This window comes from Zalophus californianus, chromosome 8 (genome assembly GCF_009762305.2).
Source record: "Zalophus californianus isolate mZalCal1 chromosome 8, mZalCal1.pri.v2, whole genome shotgun sequence".
Classification (NCBI taxonomy): domain Eukaryota; kingdom Metazoa; phylum Chordata; class Mammalia; order Carnivora; family Otariidae; genus Zalophus; species Zalophus californianus.
The window spans coordinates 81,068,300-81,088,531 of record NC_045602.1 but is presented as its reverse complement, the minus strand read 5'-3'; the positions used below and the strand labels follow the sequence as shown (position 1 = coordinate 81,088,531).

The following is a 20,232-nucleotide window of genomic DNA, read 5'->3' as shown; positions in this document are numbered from 1 at the left end:
GAACACCTTTGTGATGTGACCATCATACCACCCCTCATTCATTCACATCCAAGGTGGTTTTTCCTGTCATTTTACGTCCACGTTTGAAGACCTCTCTCATTACCAAGATTCCTGATTCATTTAGAAAGGCCTCTAGAGGAATATCTAGTTAAGTATGGTAGACTGAGTCATGTATTTGTTTCTATTCTCTCCCAAATCTTCCACAAAATAACAGACATGAGTCTAAAAGAAAGAAATAGAGAAAGAAAGAGAGAGAGAAAGAGAGAAAGAAAGAAAATGAAAGAAAGAAAGAAAGAAAGAGAAGCAAACAAACCTACAAGGACACTGAACAAGAGAGGAAATGACAGTAACAGAATTTTGGAGCCTGGAAATCAGATGGGCTTTTGCTGACACATTTTGTACCCTTGAGAAAGCTAAAATCTAAGCTAGCAGAGGAAGAAATTCAGAGGTAGACTGACTTCCAGCAGAAAGCTAGAAAGAGGGGCAACCTGGGTGGCTCAGTCATTAAGCGTCTGCCTTTGGCTCAGGTCATGATCCCAGGGTCCTGGGATCGAGCCCCGCATCCTGCTCCCTGCTCTGCGGGAAGCCTGCTTCTCCCTCTCCCACTCCCCCTGCTTGTGTTTCTGCTCTTGCTATCTCTCCCACCATCAAATAAATAAATAAAATCTTTAAAAAAAAAAGCTAGAAAGACTCAAGAACTAGAGGCAATAGTACCTTTCAAAGTGGGAGTCCGAGTGAGACTAAAAACAGGTATATATAGTTTAAAGTCACTTTCAGAACTAGTTACACTTGAATTTCCCCTCTATCCTAAGCAACTAGGCAATTGTCCCAACCTTCACTCTCTGGGGAGGAGGAGCTAGAGAGATTCTGGCCCTAAGGACAGCAGGAATGGTGGAGAATGGTGTTACCATACTGAAAAAAGGGAATTAAGTGAAGGTCAACTCTTGGGAGAGTGACATCTCTTATCCCTTCTCCAATCTGACTCCAAGGACACAGACAGCCAGGCTTGTGTCTCCCAGGAGGAAAAGGAGGACTTCCTCCTACTCTTTACATTTGGAGATTTCCCAATAAAACATCTGTCAGATGACCCAATAATGAAGCCTAGCAATCAATAAGCATCACAATCCCACACAGAATTTCCACTCTCAATTGTAAATGGGTCACCAGACTTGAGAAAGTCTAATATGAACTACAAGGGTCAAAACAAAAGGAATTGGGGGTGGGAGGTAGGGAGAAATAGGCAAAGAACAGAAGAAAACATATATAATTAATATCCTTACAGAGATAAGTAAAGATATTGCATCCAAGAGACAAGAACAAGAGGTTATAAAAGAAATTTTTAAGAAGGGAGTCCTCAGGAATTAAAAATACGTAGAATTCAATAAAAGGGTTAGAAAAGAATGGTAGTCATCTATATCACAGTCATAGAACAGAGAGAAAAATTTAAAAAGTTGGAAAAAATTTTAAATATTAGTGAATAAATCAAGATGGTCTGATATCTGGAAGGGCATTTGAGAATGAACAAACAGAAAAAGCAAGGAAAGGAAATAAACCAGTCACAGGAAACAGTTTCCTGGAAGGGAAGGATGTGCATATACAGATGGGGAGGGTTCACCAAGTGCCCAGAGCAATGGAGGAGCAGCAATGCAAAGGCCACGTGAAATTTCAGAACAGCAAGGACAACAGAATATCTTAAAGGTTGTCAATGATAAAAAAAAAAATTAAAAAAAAAAGACACAGTCGAAACCTTAGGAACAGATTAGGAATCAGAGAGGCTCAGACTCCTCCTAAGTGACAAGGATAATAATACACCTTTGAAATTCTATGGGAAATTATTTCAAAATCAAAATTCTACCAAACTGCAGTGGAGGGTGAGAGTAGAATAAAATTTGTAAAACTTAGTCTTACTTTTCAACTCCCATAGTTTTTGTTGTTGTTATTTTTGTTTGTTTGTTTGTTAAGGAATGCTGTGCTCTACCGAAATGAGGAAGTGATCTAAACAGAAGCAAAGATGGGATCCAGGAATAGGTACTCGAACTCAGCTGAGAGAGAAGGGTGTCTGTCCCATGCTGATGGGGACATCCTGTGTGACTTCAGAGAAGCAGGCCTGGAGTGCTACCAGTTCAAGTTGAAACAGGAGGATAAAGGGTTACAGGAGGTATGGCCCCACGGGGGAAAATGAAATTGATAAATTACCTATCATATTTAAACATATTGAGAGGCAATTTACATTCTGGGAGATTAGTGATTGGCACATGAAATCTAAATAGAAAAATTAAGGCTGTTCTTCTCTTAAGAAAGCAAAACAAACAAACAAAAAAGACTGAACAAGAAAGAAAAAAAATTATAGTATATTACATGACTAAGCTTCCAGTAATATTTCCAAAGTCATAATAATATAAATACTAGATACTAATTTGTACTGCATACAAAAGCAGAATATATTTATATGGGGAGGGAAAGTGTAATGTATGTGAGCTAATTCTTCTCTTCCACAGAAGAGAGACAAAAGATAAAATCAAAGTCGAAAAATAAATAGGACCATATGCAAGTTATTTTAAAAATATGGAGGCAAAAATAAAAAATAAACAGCTAAACTAATTGGAACTGGGAACCTCTTAAAGTGGTAATCAAGGGTGAGGAGGCTGGCATCGGGGCTCCTGCTTTTGTTACAAGCTTATAAAATGATTTCACTTTTTATTTTTAAAAGTGATTTCACTTTTTAATGTATGCATATAACCTAAAAATGAGAATTTTCTAAAGAAAAGAAAAAAGATATGGGCTTCTGGAAATCTTTGGTGTCCAGAGACATGAGCACATTGAGTAACACAGGATGTGATGCATATAAAAACCTCTGATCCCACCGGACACAGCCACCCACAAGTCCCCAGGGTGGCATCTCGGCTTATTTAAGGACTTCCACCTATCTCTGGTTCCTCCTTCAAAGTTGTTGTACGGGTCACTAAAGGCAGATTGATTTCTCTTTGGCAGTTTATACGCAGTAACCAGGATGCATGCTATAGCTACAGGATTTAGTGTGTGAAAGAAATGCATAGGTTGCCAGGCGAATGAACTACATGTTATATTTAGCTGGGAAGATAACATATCCCTAATGTTTGGATTTATCAAAACAAATTCCAGATGGCAGGCAAGCCATAGAGAGAGGGGCCATCTGGTAAGTTAAAGAAGGGTTCATTTTTTTTAAAAGGTGAAATGTAGTAAATGTCAAAACTTCCTATGGTTAAAATACATCTATCTGTTGCTTATGACTGGAGGAGCACTCCTGAGCCACATGTTTTATATGTGCTAATTTAAATATCTATGACATTATGCTCTTTCAAATACCTGAGTGATTTTTTTTAATGATTCAAAAAACACTTACTGAGGGGCACCTGGGTGGCTCAGTCGGTTAATCGGCTGCCTTTGGCTCACGTCATGATTCCAGGGTCCTGGGATCGAGCCCTGCGTTGGGCTCCCTGCTCAGCGGGAAGCCTGCTTCTCCCTCTCCCTCTGCCTGCCACTCTGCCTATCTGTGCTCTCTCTCTCTGTCTCTGTCAAATAAATAAATAAAATCTTAAAAAAACCCAACACTTATTGTATATAATAAGATTTCATTGTATACCTGCTAAATGTATATTGTATGATGGCAGCCGGGGGCATTAATAAAACCATTTAACAGAGTCTACAATTACACAAATTCTTTGAAAGCATAAACCTGAAACAATTTTTTTTCAAAATGATTTAAGATGTTGCTGCCATTTTTGATTTAGCTCAGCAGCGCTATTTTTAGTGTATTTTTCTGTTTGACAGAATGTTTCTTGCACATATTTTCTTCTCTCTCCATTCCCACTGCTCCCTCTGAAACTAATCATTACATGCCTGTATTTATTCACCAGTTTCCCACTCCCTCCCCCTGGCCCCACTTGCATACAACTTCCAGCTTAATCTTCTTTAAACATTGCTCTGTTTATATAACTTCCTGGCTCAAAAAACAGTCAATACCTCTCCAATGTCCAGAATATAATGTGCAGGCTTCCACTCACTGACACCCCCACCTTCCCCATGCTACCCCCTCCTCCCCTGTCCCCAGGCTTCAGCCAGGCCATCACCCCCCAAGAAATGGAGCTCTGCCCCTACCTCAGTGCCTCTGGTGGGGGCCCTGATTCTCTCTGCTGGGCCTAATAGCCTTCTCCTCCATGAGCTGAATCCAAGATGCCATGGTCAGCATGAAGGTGAAAAGTGCTCTAACACAGAGAGGCTTCTGTGGCCGAGGCCACCTCCAGCAGAGCTTCCAGGGGTGATATCATAGCCTAGATCTTATGTGATGGAAAATGTTGGTCATCCACCATGGTGGCTCCCCAAAAATGTCCTTATCCTCATTCCTGGAACCTGTGAATATATGACCTCACATGGCAAAAGACTTCGCAGATGTGATCGAATTAAGGAATCTGAGACAGAGGATTTTATTCTGGATTATCTCAATGGACCCAATGTAATCACAAGAGTCCTTATAAGAGGGAGGCAGAAGGATCAGAGTCAGAGAAGATGATGTGATGACAGAGGCAGACATCAGAGAGAAAGAGAAATTTTGAAGGTGCTAAATTGTTGGATTTGATGATGGAGGGAAGGGACCATGAACCAAAGAATGGAGGCAGCCTCTAGAAGCTGGAAAAGGAAAGGAATGGATTCTCCCCTAGATTCTCCAGAAGGATCCAGTCCTGCCTACACCTTAACTTTAGCCTAATAAGACTGATTGGGACTTTTGACCTCCAGAACTGTAAGATAATAAATTTGTGTTGTTTTAAGCTACTGAATTTGTGGTAATTTGTTCTGGGAGCTAATACAGCTTCTTTGCAGGCTCTCCTGGTTCCAGCTCCAATAATTCTGGCCTCCGCTCATCTCTCTCTTGGCCCATATTGAAGTCCCAGCAAGTTTAGGTTGATACTAGCGTAGGTTAAAACCTACATTAACCACTAGTCACATGTGGCTATTTATATTTAAGCTTAACTGAAATAAAACATTCAGTTCCTCTGTTATACTAGCTGCATTTCAAGTGTTTACCAGCCACATGTGGCTAATGGCTACAGAACTGGATAGTGAAGATAGAGAATAATTCCATCATCACAGAAAGTTCTACTGGTTAGTGCTTGCTATAATAATATGCTGTGGACCACTAATTTTTATAAGCCACCGAACTCTTGATTCAGTCTGGTTTTACCTTTCTCCCAGAGGTCTGAGATAAATGGTATAGGTCCCTTGGGCTTTCAGGCTATGGAAACAGGGCTTAGAAGTGACTGGAGTGAGCACACTTGGGCGAGTGTGCATCCTGAAATGCTCCCACTGCCTGGGTCAGGGGCGGAGTCTTGAACAAAGCCAGGGAGGTCCCTCCAGGTCTGCCCCCAGTGCTAGGTCTTGGCCCTGCCAGGGGCTGCCACCTGACCTCAGGGAGCACATCTGGTCTTTTGAATTGCTTAGGAAGTCTGTCCTTGTAGTTGATGATACAAATATTCTTCATTATTTTCTTCTAATAAACTCAGAGTTCTTATTTAAAACTTTCTTTAACTCATCTGAAATTTTTGTGTATGATGTAAGGTTGTGATCGAAGTTTATTTTCTCCAATGGATAGCAAATGTCTTTATCATTCCCCCTCTCCCCCATTTTGAAATGTCACTTTGGTCCTACAATAAATTCCCAAGTATAAATAGATGTTTTTCTATTTAGCCCTAAATGACTGTCATCCTACCTTAAATGTTATAGTTTTGCAGTCTATTTTGCCATCAAACAGGGAAATTCCCCTTTCATTGTCCTGATTTTTCAATATTTTGTTTATTCTTGTTGTTTCCTCTTCCTGATGCACTTCAGCATCAGTTTGCCAAGTTTCACCTAAATATCCAGCTTGAAATTTTTTTGGAATTATTTTGAATGTAGACAAATGAGAACACTGACATCTTAAAAATATCGAGTCTCTTGATTTAAGAACAAGATTTGCTGCCACTTATTTAGGTGTTTATTTTTTACTTTTTAAAAAGTATTATTCTTGTTTTCATTTCGTTGTTAGTCAATTCTAAGGCTTTTGTTGTTGCTAATGTGAAAGTTTCCTTCCCATGGATTTTTAAATTGCTTAACGTTTTTATACAGGAAACTGTGGATTTTTGTGTATTGCTCTTACCAAACCCTTTTTCTATTTTAATAGTTTTTCTGCTGATTCTCTGGGATTTTCTAGATAGACTATCATACCGCCTACAAACCAAGACAGTTTTTCCTCTTTTGTTCTTGGTATCTCTATCTCTTCCTTCTTTTCCTGGATTCGTTTAGTGGAATATCCAGCATGATGTTAAATAGTAGTATCCCTGTATCTTCCTGGCTTTTTAAAGGGAATACTATTAACTCACCATTATGAATAATGTTTACTGAGGAAATTTCTTTCTTTCTTTAATTTGCTCAAAAGGGATGTTGAAATTTAAACCAAATATTGTTTTACATTTGAAACAATTATTTTTTTCTTTAAATTGTAAATGTTGAATTCTAATAATAGATTTCTTAATATTGAACTAGGCTTGTATTTCTGGAATAAGCCCTACTTAGCCAAATACTTTAGAATTAATTTTTAAATACACTGGTAAATTTCATGTTAGTATTTTGTTCGTACTCTTCTTTCAGGATTTTTGCATCTATATTTTTAAATGATGTTTCTTTATAGTTTATTTATTATTTATTATTTGAGTCTTGTCCAGTCAGGTTCATATTAGCTTTGTAGAAGATTTGGGAAGCTTTTTATCTTTTTCTAGCCTCTGGAACCTTTAAATGTCCTAAGTCTGGAGGAACGTGGCTGTAACTGAGACCAGCTGCTTTTTTTTTCCCCTTAAATTTTTTTAATGTTACGTTAATCACCATACATTACATCATTAGTTTTTGATGTAGTGTTCCATGATTCATCGTTTGTGCATAACACCCACTGCTCCATGCAGAACATGCCCTCTTTAATACCCATCACCAGGCTAACCCATCCCGCCACACCCCTCCCCTCTAGAACCCTAAGTTTGTTTTTCAGAGTCCATCGTCTCTCAAGGTTCACCTCGCCCTCCGATTTACTCCCCTTCATTCTTCTCCTCCTGCTATCTTCTTTTTTTTTTCCTTAACATATATTGCATTATTTGTTTCAGAGGTACAGATCTGATTCAGCAGTCTTGCACAATTCACAGCGCTCACCATAGCACATACCCTCCCCAATGTCTATCACTCAGCCACCCCATCCGTCCCACCCCCCCACCACTCCAGCAACCCTCAGTTTGTTTCCTGAGATTAAGAATTCCTCATATCAATGACGCCATATGATACATGTCTTTCTCTGATTGACTTATTTCACTCAGCATAATACGCTCCAGTTCCATCCATGTCGTTGCAAATGGCAAGATCTCATTCCTTTTGATGGCTGCATAATATTCCATTGTCTATATATACCACATCTTCTTTATCCATTCATCTGTCGAAGGACACCTTGGCTCTTTCCACAGTTTCGCTATTGTGGACATTGCTGCTGTAAACATTGGGGTGCATGTACCCCTTTGGATCCCTACATTTGTAACTTTGGGGTAAATACCCAGTAGTACAATTGCTGGATCATATGGTAGCTCTATTTTAAGCTTTTTGAGGAACCTCCATACTGTTTTCCAGAGTGGTTGCACCAGCTTGCATTCCCACAAACAGTGTAGGAGGGTTCCCCTTTCTCCACATCCCCGCCAACACCTGTCGTTTCCTGACTTGTTAATTTTAGCCATTCTGACTGGCGTGAGGTGGTATCTCATTGAGGTTTTGATTTGGATTTCCCTGATGCCGAGCGATGTTGAGCACTTTTTCATGTGTCTGTTGGCCATCTGGATGTCTTCTTTGGAAAAATGTCTGTTCATGTCTTCTGCCCATTTCTTGACTGGATATTTGTTCTTTGGGTGTTGAGTTTGAGAAGTTCTTTATAGATTTTGGATACTAGCCCTTTATCTGGTATGTCATTTGCAAATATCTTCTCCCATTCTGTCGTTTGTCTTTGGTTTTGTAGACTGTTTCTTTTGCTGTGCAAAAGCTTTTTATCTTGATGAAATCCCAATAGTTCCTTTTTGCCCTTGCTTCCCTTGCCTTGGCGATGTTTCTAGGAAGAAGTTGCTGCGGCTGAGGTCGAAGAGGTTGCTGCCTGTGATCTCCTTTAGGATTTTGATGGACTCCTGTCTCACATTGAGGTCTTTCAACCATTTGGAGTCTATTTTTGTGTGTGGTGTAAGGAAATGGTCCAGTTTCATTCTTCTGCATGTGGCTGTCCAATTTTCCCAACTGTTTCCCATTTGTTGAGGAGACTGTCTTTTTTCCATTGGACATTCTTTCCTGCTTTGTCAAAGATGAGTCGCCCATAGAGTTGAGGGTCCATTTCTGGGCTCTCTATTCTGTTCCATCAATCTATGTGTCTGTTTTTGTGCCAGTACCATACTGTCTTGAGGATGACAGCTTTGTAATAGAGCTGGAAGTCCGGAATTGTGATGCTGCCATCTTTGCTTTTCTTTTTCAACATTCCTCTGGCTATTCGGGGTCTTTTCTGGTTTCATATAAATTTTAGGATGATTTGTTCCATTTCTTTGAAAAAAGTGGATGATATTTTGATGGGGATTGCATTGAATGTGTAGATTGCTCTAGGTAGCATTGACATCTTCACAATATTTGTTCTTCCAATCCAAGAGCATGGAACGTTTTTCCATTTCTTTGTGTCTTCCTCAATTTCTTTCATGAGTACTTTATAGTTTTCTGAGTACAGATCCTTTGCCTCTTTGGTTAGATTTATTGCTAGGTATCTTATGGTTTTGGGTGCCATTGTAAATGGGATAGACTCCTTAATTTCTCTCTCTTCTGTCTTGTTGTTGGTGTATAGGAATGCCACCGATTCCTGTGCATTGATTTTATATCCTGCCACTTGACTGAATTCCTGTATGAGTTCTAGCAGTTTTGGGGTGGAGTCTTTTGGGTTTTCCACATACAGTATCATATCATCTGCAAAGAGTGAGAGTTTGACTTCCTCTTGGCCGATTTGGATGCCTTTGATTTCTTTTTGTTGTCTGATTGCTGTGGCTAGGACTTCTAATACTATGTTGAATAGCAGTGGTGATAGTGGACATCCCTGTCACGTTCCTGACCTTAGGGGGAAAGCTCTCAGCTTTTCCCCATTGAGAATGATATTCGCTGTAGGTTTCTCATAGATGGCTTTTATGATATTGAGGTAGGTACCCTCTATCCCTATACTCTGAAGAGTTTTGATCAAGAAAGGATGCTGTACTTTGTCAAATGCTTTTTCTGCATCTATTGAGAGGATCATATGAATCTTGTTCTTTCTTTTGTTAATATATTGTATCACGTTGATTGATTTGTGGATGTTGAGCCAACCTTGCAGCCCAGGGATAAATCCCACTTGGTCATGGTGAATAATCCTTTTAATGTACTGTTGGATCCTATTGGCTAGTATTTTGGTGAGAATTTTTGCATCCATGTTCATCAAGGATATTGGCCTGTAATTCTCCTTTTTGATGGGGTCTTTGTCTGGTTTGGAGATCAAGGTAATGGTGGCCTCATAAAATGAGTTTGGAAGTTTTCCTTCCATTTCTATTTTTTGGAACAGTTTCAGGAGAATAGGTATTAATTCCTCTTTAAATGTTTGGTAGAATTCCCCTGGGAAGCCATCTGGCCCTGGGCTTTTGTTTGTTGGGAGATTTTGGATGACTGCTTCAATTTCCTTAGTGGTTATAGGTCTGTTCAGGTTTTCTATTTCTTCCTGGTCCAGTTTTGGTAGTTGATACATCTCTAGGAATGCATCCATTCCTTCCAGGTTATCGAATTTGCTGGCATATAGTTGCTCATACTATGTTCTTATAATTGTTTGTATTTCTTTCGTGTTGGTTGTGATCTCTCCTCTTTCATTCATGCTTTTGTTGATTTGGGTCATTTCTCTTTTCTTTTTGATAAGTCTGGCCAGGGGTTTATCAATGTTAATTCTTTCAAAGAACCAGCTCCTAGTTTCGTTGATCTGTTCTACTGTTCTTTTGGTTTCTATTTCATTGATTTCTGCTCTGATCTTTATTATTTCTCTTCTCCTGCTGGGTTTAGGCCTTATTTGCTGTTTTTTCTCCAGCTCCTTCAGGTGTAGGGTTACGTTGTGTATTTGAGACCTTTCTTGTTTCTTGAGAAAGGCTTGTATTGCTATATACTTTCCTCTTAGACTGCCTTTGCTGCATCCCAAAGATTTTGTGTTTTTATTTTCATTGGTTTCCATGAATTTTTTAAATTCTTCTTTAATTTCCTGGTCGACCCATTCATTCTTCAGTAGGATGCTCTTTAGCCTCCATGTATTTGAGTTCTTTCTGACTTTCCTCTTGTGATTGAGTTCTAGTTTCAAAGCATTGTGGTCTGAAAATATGCAGGGAATAATCCCAGTCTTTTGGTACCGGTTGAGACCTGATTTGTGACCTAGGATGTGATCTATTCTGGAGAATGTTCCATGGGCACTAGAGAAGAATGTGTATTCCATTGCTTTGGGATGGAATGTTCTGAATATGTCTGTGAAGTCCATTTGGTCCAGTGTGTCATTTAAAGTCTTTATTTCCTTGTTGATCTTTTGCTTAGATGATCTATCCATTTCAGTCAGGGGGGTGTTAAAGTCCCCCACTATTATTGTATTGTTGTCAATGTGTTTCTTTGCTTTTGTTATTAATTGGCTTATGTAATTGACTGCTCCCATGTTAGGGGCATAGATATTTACAATTGTTAGATCTTCTTGTTGGATAGACCCTTTAAGTAGGATATAGTGTCCTTCCTCATCTCTTACTACAGTCTTTGGTTTACAATCTAATTTGTCTGATAGAAGGATTGCCACCCCAGCTTTCTTTTGGTGTCCATTAGCATGGTAAATGGTTTTCCACCCCCTCACTTTCAATCTAGGGTGTCTTTGTGTCTAAAATGAGTCTCTTGCAGACAGCATATCGATGGGTCTTGTTTTTTAATCCAGTCTGATAGCCTGTGTCTTTTAATTGGGGCATTTAGCCCATTTACATTCAGGGTAATTATTGAAAGATATGAATTTAGTGCCATTGTATTGCCTGTAAGGTGACTGTGACTGTATATTGTCTGTGTTCCTTTCTGGTCTATGCTGCTTTTAGGCTCTCTCTGCTTAGAGGACCCCTTTCAATATTTCTTGGAGGGCTGGTTTCATGTTTGCAAATTCCTTTAGTTTTTGTTTGTCCTGGAAGCTTTTTATCTCTCCTTCTATTTTCAATGAGAGCCTAGCTGGATATAGTATTCTTGGCTGCATATTTTTCTCGTTTAGTGCTCTGAAGATATCATGCCAGTCCTTTCTGGCCTGCCAGGTCTCTGTGGATAGGTCTGTTGCCAATCTAATGTTTCTACCATTATAGGTTACAAGATATGTCTCCTTTAAATCGAAATTGTGGTGGACTGTCTTTTTGCCTTTCCAATCTAAGAATCTCTTTCATCTATTTACATTTATTGTGATTACTAAAATTAGTTATTTGGATTTATTTTTAACATCCATTGTTGTTATTTTTATTTACTGTAATTTCCCTTGACTTCTCTTTCTCTTTTCCTATCATGCTGGATATTCTCAATTTGCCTTTAAGATCCACTATCCACCCAACTCTGTGTTCAGGGGGCTAACCTCAATGGGCTACCAACATAGCCCCTTGCCCTTTGGCTTTTGGCTGGGTTGAAGCCCCAGTAGGATATTGGAGGACAGGCTGAAAGGAAAGTTGGGGTATTGGTTCCACCAGCTCCCTTTCTGCAGATCTGTGTTCCTCTAGTGGAGACCTCAGCATATGTCAGGTGGCCTTCTGTAATGGGTAGCTCTTTCTGTTACCAGTAACTTTTCCTTCCCTTTGCACCTTTAGATCTAGGAGAACATAAGATCCCCATTGTTGTAACACGGAATATTTCACCATTCCTTTTTGGTCTCTCACAACCCTTTGTAAAAAAAAAAAAAAAAAAAAACGAACAAACAAACTTAACAAAATCTTTTTAGTTACCCCTTTTAAGTATACCATTTATTTCTGGCCAAATCCCTGACCCTTACACCTACTTTCTAATGGACAGATAACATTAAAGCTCTTTTGTGGAAGAGAATACTAATTGCTCATACAAGTCCTACTCCATTAGGACTGGTTGGCATAGACTTTTTCTCAAATATGTTATTTTTCTCTGGGTGTAGGAAACTTATGAAACAAAAAGATACTTAGACTATTTTATAGATGGATTTTGAAATAAAAATCCATAATACTTACCTCTAATTTCTTTTTTTTTAAGATTTTATTTATTCATTTGACAGAGAGAGACACAGTGAGAGAAGGGACACAAGCAGGGGGAGTGGGAGAGGGAGAAGCAGGCTCCCCGCTGAGCAGGGAGCCTGATGCGGGGCTCGATCCTAGGATCCTGGGACCATGACCAGAGCTGAAGTCAGACTGCTTAATGACTGAGCCACCCAGGCGCCCCTCACCTCTAATTTCTTGTGGCTATCCAAGTATAGTATAGTATATTCCTATGGGCCAACCTCTGAGATACACAGAGGAGATTCAGGAAGGAATAGAGTGTAACTCACCGTCTATCAATCAGTCAGTAAAATGTTTATTGAACATTTACATGAAAGGCCTTGCACTAGGTATTGGGAAGGATGGCAAGATGTTAAATGTTGGGAAAATAACTAAATTACCAGAACTCTGGGCGCCTGGGTGGCTCAGTCGGTTGAGCGACTGCCTTCGGCTCAGGTCATGGTCCTGGAGTCCCGGGATCGAGTCCCACGTCGGGCTCCCTGCTCAGCAGGGAGTCTGCTTCTCCCTCTGACCCTCTTTCCTCTTGTGCTCTCTGTGTCTCATTCTCTCTCTCTCAAATAAATAAATAAAATCTTTAAAAAAAATAAAAAAAAAAATTACCAGAACTCTTAGATGTATTGTCTCATTTCATCTTTTCACCAGTCCTATGAGGTAGAGATTATTATTGCCTGACAGATGAGATAACCAAGCCTCGAAGCAATTCAAGCAACTTACCTGTGGTCTTATAACCAGCACAGGGTTGAGCCAGGCGTTTTGCCCAGATCTCAGTCCCAAGACCAGGGCACTTTGCTATATCCAGAAATACGATTTCAGTCCTCAAAGAGCTTTGTATCTGGGAGGAGATAAGATATAAACAGATGAACAGTGAATTCATAATAAAGCACTGTCACAAGTAGCTTTTGTGGGCTCACATGGGCTGAGAAGGCTTTATGGAGAAGGGTGGGACAGAGCCAGTGGGAGGGAGAGGAGTCCAGGCCAGATGAGTGGCAAGAGAATGGACCCAGTCAGGTTTCAGTTCTGATGGTGTTGTCAGGGACAGATAGGACACGGTGCCCCACTTTTCAGACATTCTTGGCTTGATTCCATTGTGTTCATGCATTTTCTCCCCCATTCCTTTTATCTGAAGCTGGGGAATGTTGAGGTAGAGAAATAAGGTATTGTTTGAAGTGATATTCTTTCTGTTCCCTTAGACTGGATTTCCAGCAAAGGGGTGAGAGGGGGCTAGAGTTACTAAGAGATCTGTGTCTAAGCAGAGGTGAGGGCAACATGGAATCGGGTTAGAATAGAGAGCATGTGAGGATCTGGTCACTCAACCAGCGTTTCTAGAATGCCAACAACATACTAGCTTGTGGTGGGCAAGTTGCAGTAGGTTGAGAAGAGGTTAGGAACAGGGCAGGCAATGCACTTTTGAAGTAGGGGGCAAGGGGAACAGAGAGGGGGCATCAGCTGGCAGGGTGGAAGGGCCCCGTATGAGGCACCATTCCCTGTCCCTACCTCACATTGTCCCAAGAAGGGAACCACTAGTGAGCTCTGGGCTGACACCCGGCCCCAAGTGTGGCAAAAAGCAACCCCAGGAAGTAGAGCACTGTGGTGAACATACAAGATGGTGAATCAGGAGAGCTCTGCTCAATTCCCTTTTTGTCCAGGCTTGTTACACCCTCTTGGGTCAAATCACATCACCACCTTAGCCCTGGAATTCCCACTCGAAGGGGAAGTGGTATGTTTCTGACCAAATTTCTGCCCAGGGAAGGCACTCACATGCCTGTAGACCACAAGCAAAGGACCCTGGGTGGCATCTAGTTCCTCCTGTTTCTCCCAAAAGTATCCAGAGTGGGAATTGTGTGAGGTGAGGAGCTGGGCACAAGAGTGAAGGCTACTTGTCACATGCTTCTAAAGTTCCAACTCAATAGAAAACACATACATCCCAAGTAACACTTAACCATAGAAAAAATTTTAAAACACAGTTTTTATTTCTTTATTTTTTAAGTAGGCTCCATGCCCAACTTGGGGCTTGAACTCAGACCTTGAGATTAAGGGTCATGTGCTATACTGTCTGAGCCAGCCAGGTGCCTCTAAAATACATTTTTAAAAAACTAAGACAGTTGCATCCAAGATTCACTACTCCGGTACAACCACTGAAAACATTTTGGTGATTATCTTTGGAAAGTATGTCTTCTTTTATTTATTTATTTATGTATTTATGTATTTATGTATTTATGTATTTATGTATTTATATTTATTTATTATTTTTAAAATATTTTATTTATTTTAGAGAGAGAGCATGCAAGTGGGGGGAGGAGCAGAGCGAGAGGGATGGGCAGACTTCACACTGAGCACAGATCCCAACACGGGGCTGAGTCTCAAGACCCTGAGATCACGAACTGAGCCAAAATCAAGAGTTGGACACTCAGCCAACTGAGCCACCCAGGTATGTCTTCCTTTTTACAAAACATATTTTCTCAAATGTCTATGGGTAAAGTGTAACAACCACATTTATTTAAATATAAAAATATAAGAATGGGATCCTATTACACATACTGCTTTGTAATCTGTTTTTTCCCTTGTTCTTTTTTTGCTGACCATGTGTCCCTCTCTCTAAAACCTCCCTCAATTTTCACTCTGCATCACTGGTTCTTGGGCAGGAAAGGGAGAGAAAAGAACCACATGCATTTGGACCCTACAGAAGTTCTGAAAGAAGCGGGCTCCCTCATTGCCACTTAGAAGAAAAGGAATGGTGGGAGACTAAGAAATCCTGCTTCCTCCCTTCCCCTCTGAAAACCTCGCCAGCAGTCGGGGAATTTGAGGTGGAGGCATAGGTTAATACAAAACCAAACAACAGGGTGAAGGTGGGGGAGCTGGACTGCCTCCATCCCATCAAAGATCCCCTCAGATGACTCTCAGTTAGGAGGAAGGAAGGCAGGCCAATGCAGAGTTGAATCTACCAATTCATAAGTTAAGTGTGATTGGCAAATATATATTTCCTGAATGGTCCCCAAAGTACATTGCTTTTGAAAAGGGTCGTTGTCACTCCAAAGAATCCTTAATTGGCTGAATATTTGGAAATGTAAGGTAATATATTTGGTCATTGCATCTTCCTGGGCTAACCCAGTGTTTCAAAACTTCCTGCTCCATCACATAAACAACATGGGCTGAACGTGGAGACAAAGGAAGTGCCTTAAGGAAAATGAAGATGAAAAAGATCTGTTTTCTTCAAAGGGCTCATTGTCTAGTGTGAATATAGAAGGAATACTCAAATACCAGCCACACCAGTCACAAGACAGGCACAGACTCTGAGCCAGACTGTTGGGTTTGAACCCTGGTCCACCACCATGCAAGTGACCTTGTACAACACAGCCAGCCTCTCTAAGCCCCCCCAGGGCATAGTGATAGAACCTGCCTCTGGGGGTATGGGAGGTTTAAAGGATAAAAGCACACAAGCCCTTGGCAAGGAGCAATGTGCAGTAAGTGCTTACCACACACCTGAACGTGTGGGGCTAACCAGAAAGAAGAGACCAGACCCAGAAAACACTTCTTGAAAGAGGTAGGTCTTAATCTTCGGAGTGGTTCTGATGTCACAGATGGAGAAGGTAGGATTTCAGAAACACAAGGATTGGAGATCGAGCTATATGGAGAACAGTCGGAGAAGACTGACTAGAACACTTGCCTCAAGCTTTGTGTCAGGCAGGCATGAGTAGGAGTCAAGTCAGGAAGTCAGGGCCTAACATGCTGGCCTGAAGGGGCTGTGCCCAGTTTAGTAGGAAATGAGGAAATACCAAAGGCTTTGAGCAGAGGATACCCGGTGCAGATGTCGTAGAGTAGGAGTTATCGGGCAGATGGGGCGGGATGGGGAAGGTGAGATGGATGTGGGGTCACGGGAGGCCAGTGTGGAAATCCAAGGCATCAGTGGGCGTGGAGTGCCCGGGCATGTGGGAGGGATAACGGAGGGGCAGGGCCAGCTTCAAGGACATGCGACCCTCGCAGTCACATAGGACCATGCTCTGAGGGCCCTGTGCTTGGTTTAATGCTCTACTGTCACTGTCTTGAAACTCTGGATAGATTTTGAACAAAGAGCCCTACAAATTTTGAACTGGGTCTCAAAAAGTACATAATCAGTGTTGAGGAGGGACATACAGAATGGACAAAATGTTTGGGTGTGGGGTGAAGCAGGGGAGAGAAGTCGTTGAAAAAGTCTTGGGGAATTTTGGCCAACAGATGAGGGGTAAGGAGTGAGAATGGCATTTGTGGAGAGAACACCGTGTGTGACATACCAGCCATCAAGGGGAGGTATCTGGAAACTTGGTGGGAATTTGATCTCAGAGCTCAGCAAACAACTTTGAAATATAGGTATTTACTTGAAAATCATATCCTCTTATTTTTTTGAAAGATTTTATTTATTTATTTGTCAGAGAGAGAGCACAAGCAGGGGGAGCAGCGGGCAGAGGGAGAAGCAGGCTCCCTGCTGAGCAGGGAGCCCAATGTGGGGCTCGATCCCGGGACCCTGGGATCATGACCTGAGCTGAAAGCAGATGCTTAACGACTGAGCCACCCAGGTGTCCCAAATCATATCCTCTTATTAACCTTTTCTTCAAACACTAAAGGATTGTTCCACTTTATTTTAATGAGATACATTTTTTAATTAAAAATGAAATTGATAAAAGCATTCACTGAATAATAATATATGAAGCTTTAGAAATGGGTGTAGGAAAGAAGCATTTAAAATGGTCAAGAACCTTATCTGGAAGACTTTTGCTGTGGGTTAAATTGTGTTTCTCCCCAGCATTTGTGTGTTGAAGTCCTGACCCCCCAGTATCTCAGAATGTGACTATATTTGAAGTCAGAGCCTTTCAGAGGCAACTGAGTTAAAATGAGGTCATCAGGGTAGGACCTAATCCAGTAACACTGGTCCTCCTAAGAGATTAGGGGCCAGAAAAACACAGAGGAGGGAACATGCAAGGACATGGCAAGAAGACGACCATGGCCATGCCAAGGAAAAAAGGAGGCCTGGGGAGAACCCGCACTGCCAACATCTGTTCTTAGACCCCATCCTCCGAGGCTGTGAGAAAATAAATTTCTGTTTTTTCAGCCCCCCAGTCTGTCATACCTTGTTACAGCAGCCCTGGCAAACATAACCATCTTCCTTGAGAAGAACAAGAAGAGGTATTGAAGTCCTTGGAGACAAGCTAGAAGTGGTCAAGGAGGTGGAGGGAGAGCGGGAAGCAAAGTCACAAAAGCAAAGGGTATCTCAAGGAGTGGTTGCGGGTTCTCAGTGAGGATGCAGGCCTTACAGGAAGGTACTGGATTTTAGCATAAGGAAGTCACCAATGACCTTTGAGGGAATGATACCGTTCGTGCAGCAGGGGAAAACCAGGTACAGTGGGGTTGGGGGAGTGTGACATGATGGTCTATGGGCAGAGAATCCTTATTTTCAAAAGTTTCAGTATGAAAGGCAGGGGATGAGATAGGACAGTAGGTTGAGGGGAAAACAGAATCAGGGAGAAGATTTATTCAGGGTGGGATTTAGGGAGCCCTGAGCAAACATGGTTATAGAAACCCCAGAAAGGAAGACTCGGCACAGCATGTTGTACCCAATTTACATCTGTTAAATGAGTTAGAAGGAAACTCGCAGGGACCAGGGGAAGGGCACACAAAGCCCAGTTGGACAGCTAACCCATACCACTGGCTTGACACGCTATCTGGAGGAAGGAGAAGGAAGGGACCTTTGTGCTGCCCCTAATACTGACAGCCCCTGGACTGTGCCTCCCTGTTTAGCTCTTCCAGGTTCCTGTAAAAAGCCTGAGGCCTATTTCCCCTCACTTCTGTCCCTTCAGAATTCCCCTTGCAGATTTGCAGGGACAGGGACTCTCCATCCAGACACTAGCACACAGGTGCATGAGAATCTGTTCCTCCAGGACTTTCCCACCAGGAGAGCAGAGAGGGCCCTATTGTGAAGTAGGCAGTGGGACTGACCTGCAGACCTTTGGATCCTTGATGTGAAGGGGGGACACAGAGCTGCTTCCTGCTCTTCCCTGTTCCTTACAAAACTCAGAAATGTTCTTCCCAGCTCCCTAGTTCTACCATTGCCCTCCCGGGCCCAGTGCCTAAAAGTTGCCTTGTTTTCTCGGGAACTGAGTGCTAAATCTCTGGGCAGCCTCAGCCTCAGGACCCTGCTTCCCCTTGGCCAGTAGTTTTCAAACTTTTAAAGAAATGGCCAGGCACATATTTCAAACATCTTAGAGAAATCCCTAAAATATCAGAGGGCTAACAGTACATTTCATCAGTATACATCTCCTTTATAACTTCAAACTTGTACTCGCACATGAGAATTATAGGTTACTTTAATAAATGGAAAAAAAATAGAAATTGTGGTGATGGTGACGCCTGGTTGGCTCCATTGGTGGAGGGTGTGACTCTTGATCTTGGGGTTGAAAGTTCGAGTCCCACGTTTGGTGTAGAGATAGTTAAAAATATAATCTTAAAAAAAAAAGAAATTGTGGTTATGGGGAACCATTACAATCTGATACCAGCTTCAGGCTTTAGTTTATTTCTGCCATTTGCTTTGGTCACATTGTAATAAGAAATTCCTAATTCACACAGATAAATGATTGTAAACTGAAACAGTTTTAAAAATAACAGCCTTGGGGCGCCTGGGTGGCTCAGTCGTTAAGCGTCTGCCTTCGGCTCGGGTCATGGTCCCGGGGTCCTGGGATCGAGCCCCGCATCGGGCTCCCTGCTCGGCGGGAGGCCTGCTTCTCCCTCTCCCACTCCCCCTGCTTGTGTTCCTGCTCTCGCTGTCTCTCTCTGTCAAATAAATAAATAAAATCTTTAAAAAAAAAAAATAACAGCCTTATAACCTTGGAATTTAAGGTACCAGCAAATGACAGAAGATTTATTCAGAGTCTTTACAAAAATGATTTATCTTTGCAACACACTTGGCCTGTTGATCTGCAGTTTGTCACATGTTTGTAAATAACTTATGTGAATCTACTATGCTGAAGTATGAAAAATAATTTAACACTTTTAAAAATAAAATTTGAATCAAATATTTGGGGAAACCTAAATGGAACTTTTTGTGGGATGGAAGTCCAGTACCCTAAGTAATGCCTTGAACCCCAACCCCATCACCAGCCAACAAATATTTACTGAATGCCTACTTTATGACAGATTCTGTACTGAGCAGGAGATACAGAAAAAAAAAAAAAAAAAACACGTCTCTACCCACAAAGACATTGGGCTGGCAGAGAAGGCAGACTCAGAGAAATTCCATCAAGTGTTGAATGTTCAGGGAGCTCCAGAGACAGCCATTTGTTGGACCTGTGGAAATATATAAGATGGGGTGCAGGGCACGGATGCAGAGCAGGCTTCTAGAAGCCATACACTCTGCACTGGGGATAATCAGGAATTGGGCAAAGAGGGACAGAGAGAGGTCCCTCCGAAAAAATGTCAAGAGGCATCCTGAGAGGAAGTGAACTAACACAGTGTATGTGCTGGTCTCAAGCTGTGTGAGATGGCTGTCTGAGACGGTGGACGTGAGGGAGACAAGCCTGGAAAGGCAGCAGAGCCAGGGTCATGTCATGGAGCTGGGCTTCAGGGTAAAAAGGAGATAGGGTGCTGTAGTCAATTCTGCAATTTTAAAAGAGCTCTTATATGGATTGATCCCATATTTGGAGGCAGGGAGACCACTTCAGAGACTATTATGAGGCTAAGAGTGATGGAGGCTGAGCCAGGGTGTGACAGCCAGGAATAGAAGCAGGTAGAGTTGAGTAATATTTAAGAGGCAGAACTGACAGGACTTGGTGATAGAGTATCTGGGGCAGCAGGGATGGGCTGGGGTCACAGATGGAGGAGAGGGAGAAGTCAAGGAAGCCTC

General features: G+C 41.7%; 1 protein-coding gene across 5 annotated transcripts in view; it reads left to right on the top strand.

Moving 5' to 3' along the window:
* RFX8 (RFX family member 8, lacking RFX DNA binding domain) overlaps positions 1-20,232 on the top strand; it is a 251,754-nt gene that overhangs the window by 38,217 nt on the left and 193,305 nt on the right. For all 5 annotated transcript variants that reach the window (XM_027622412.2, XM_027622418.2, XM_027622415.2 and 2 more), the window contains exon 4: positions 1,963-2,158. The gene's annotated coding sequence lies outside the window, so the exon portion shown is untranslated. The remainder of the gene's footprint in view (positions 1-1,962; positions 2,159-20,232) is intronic.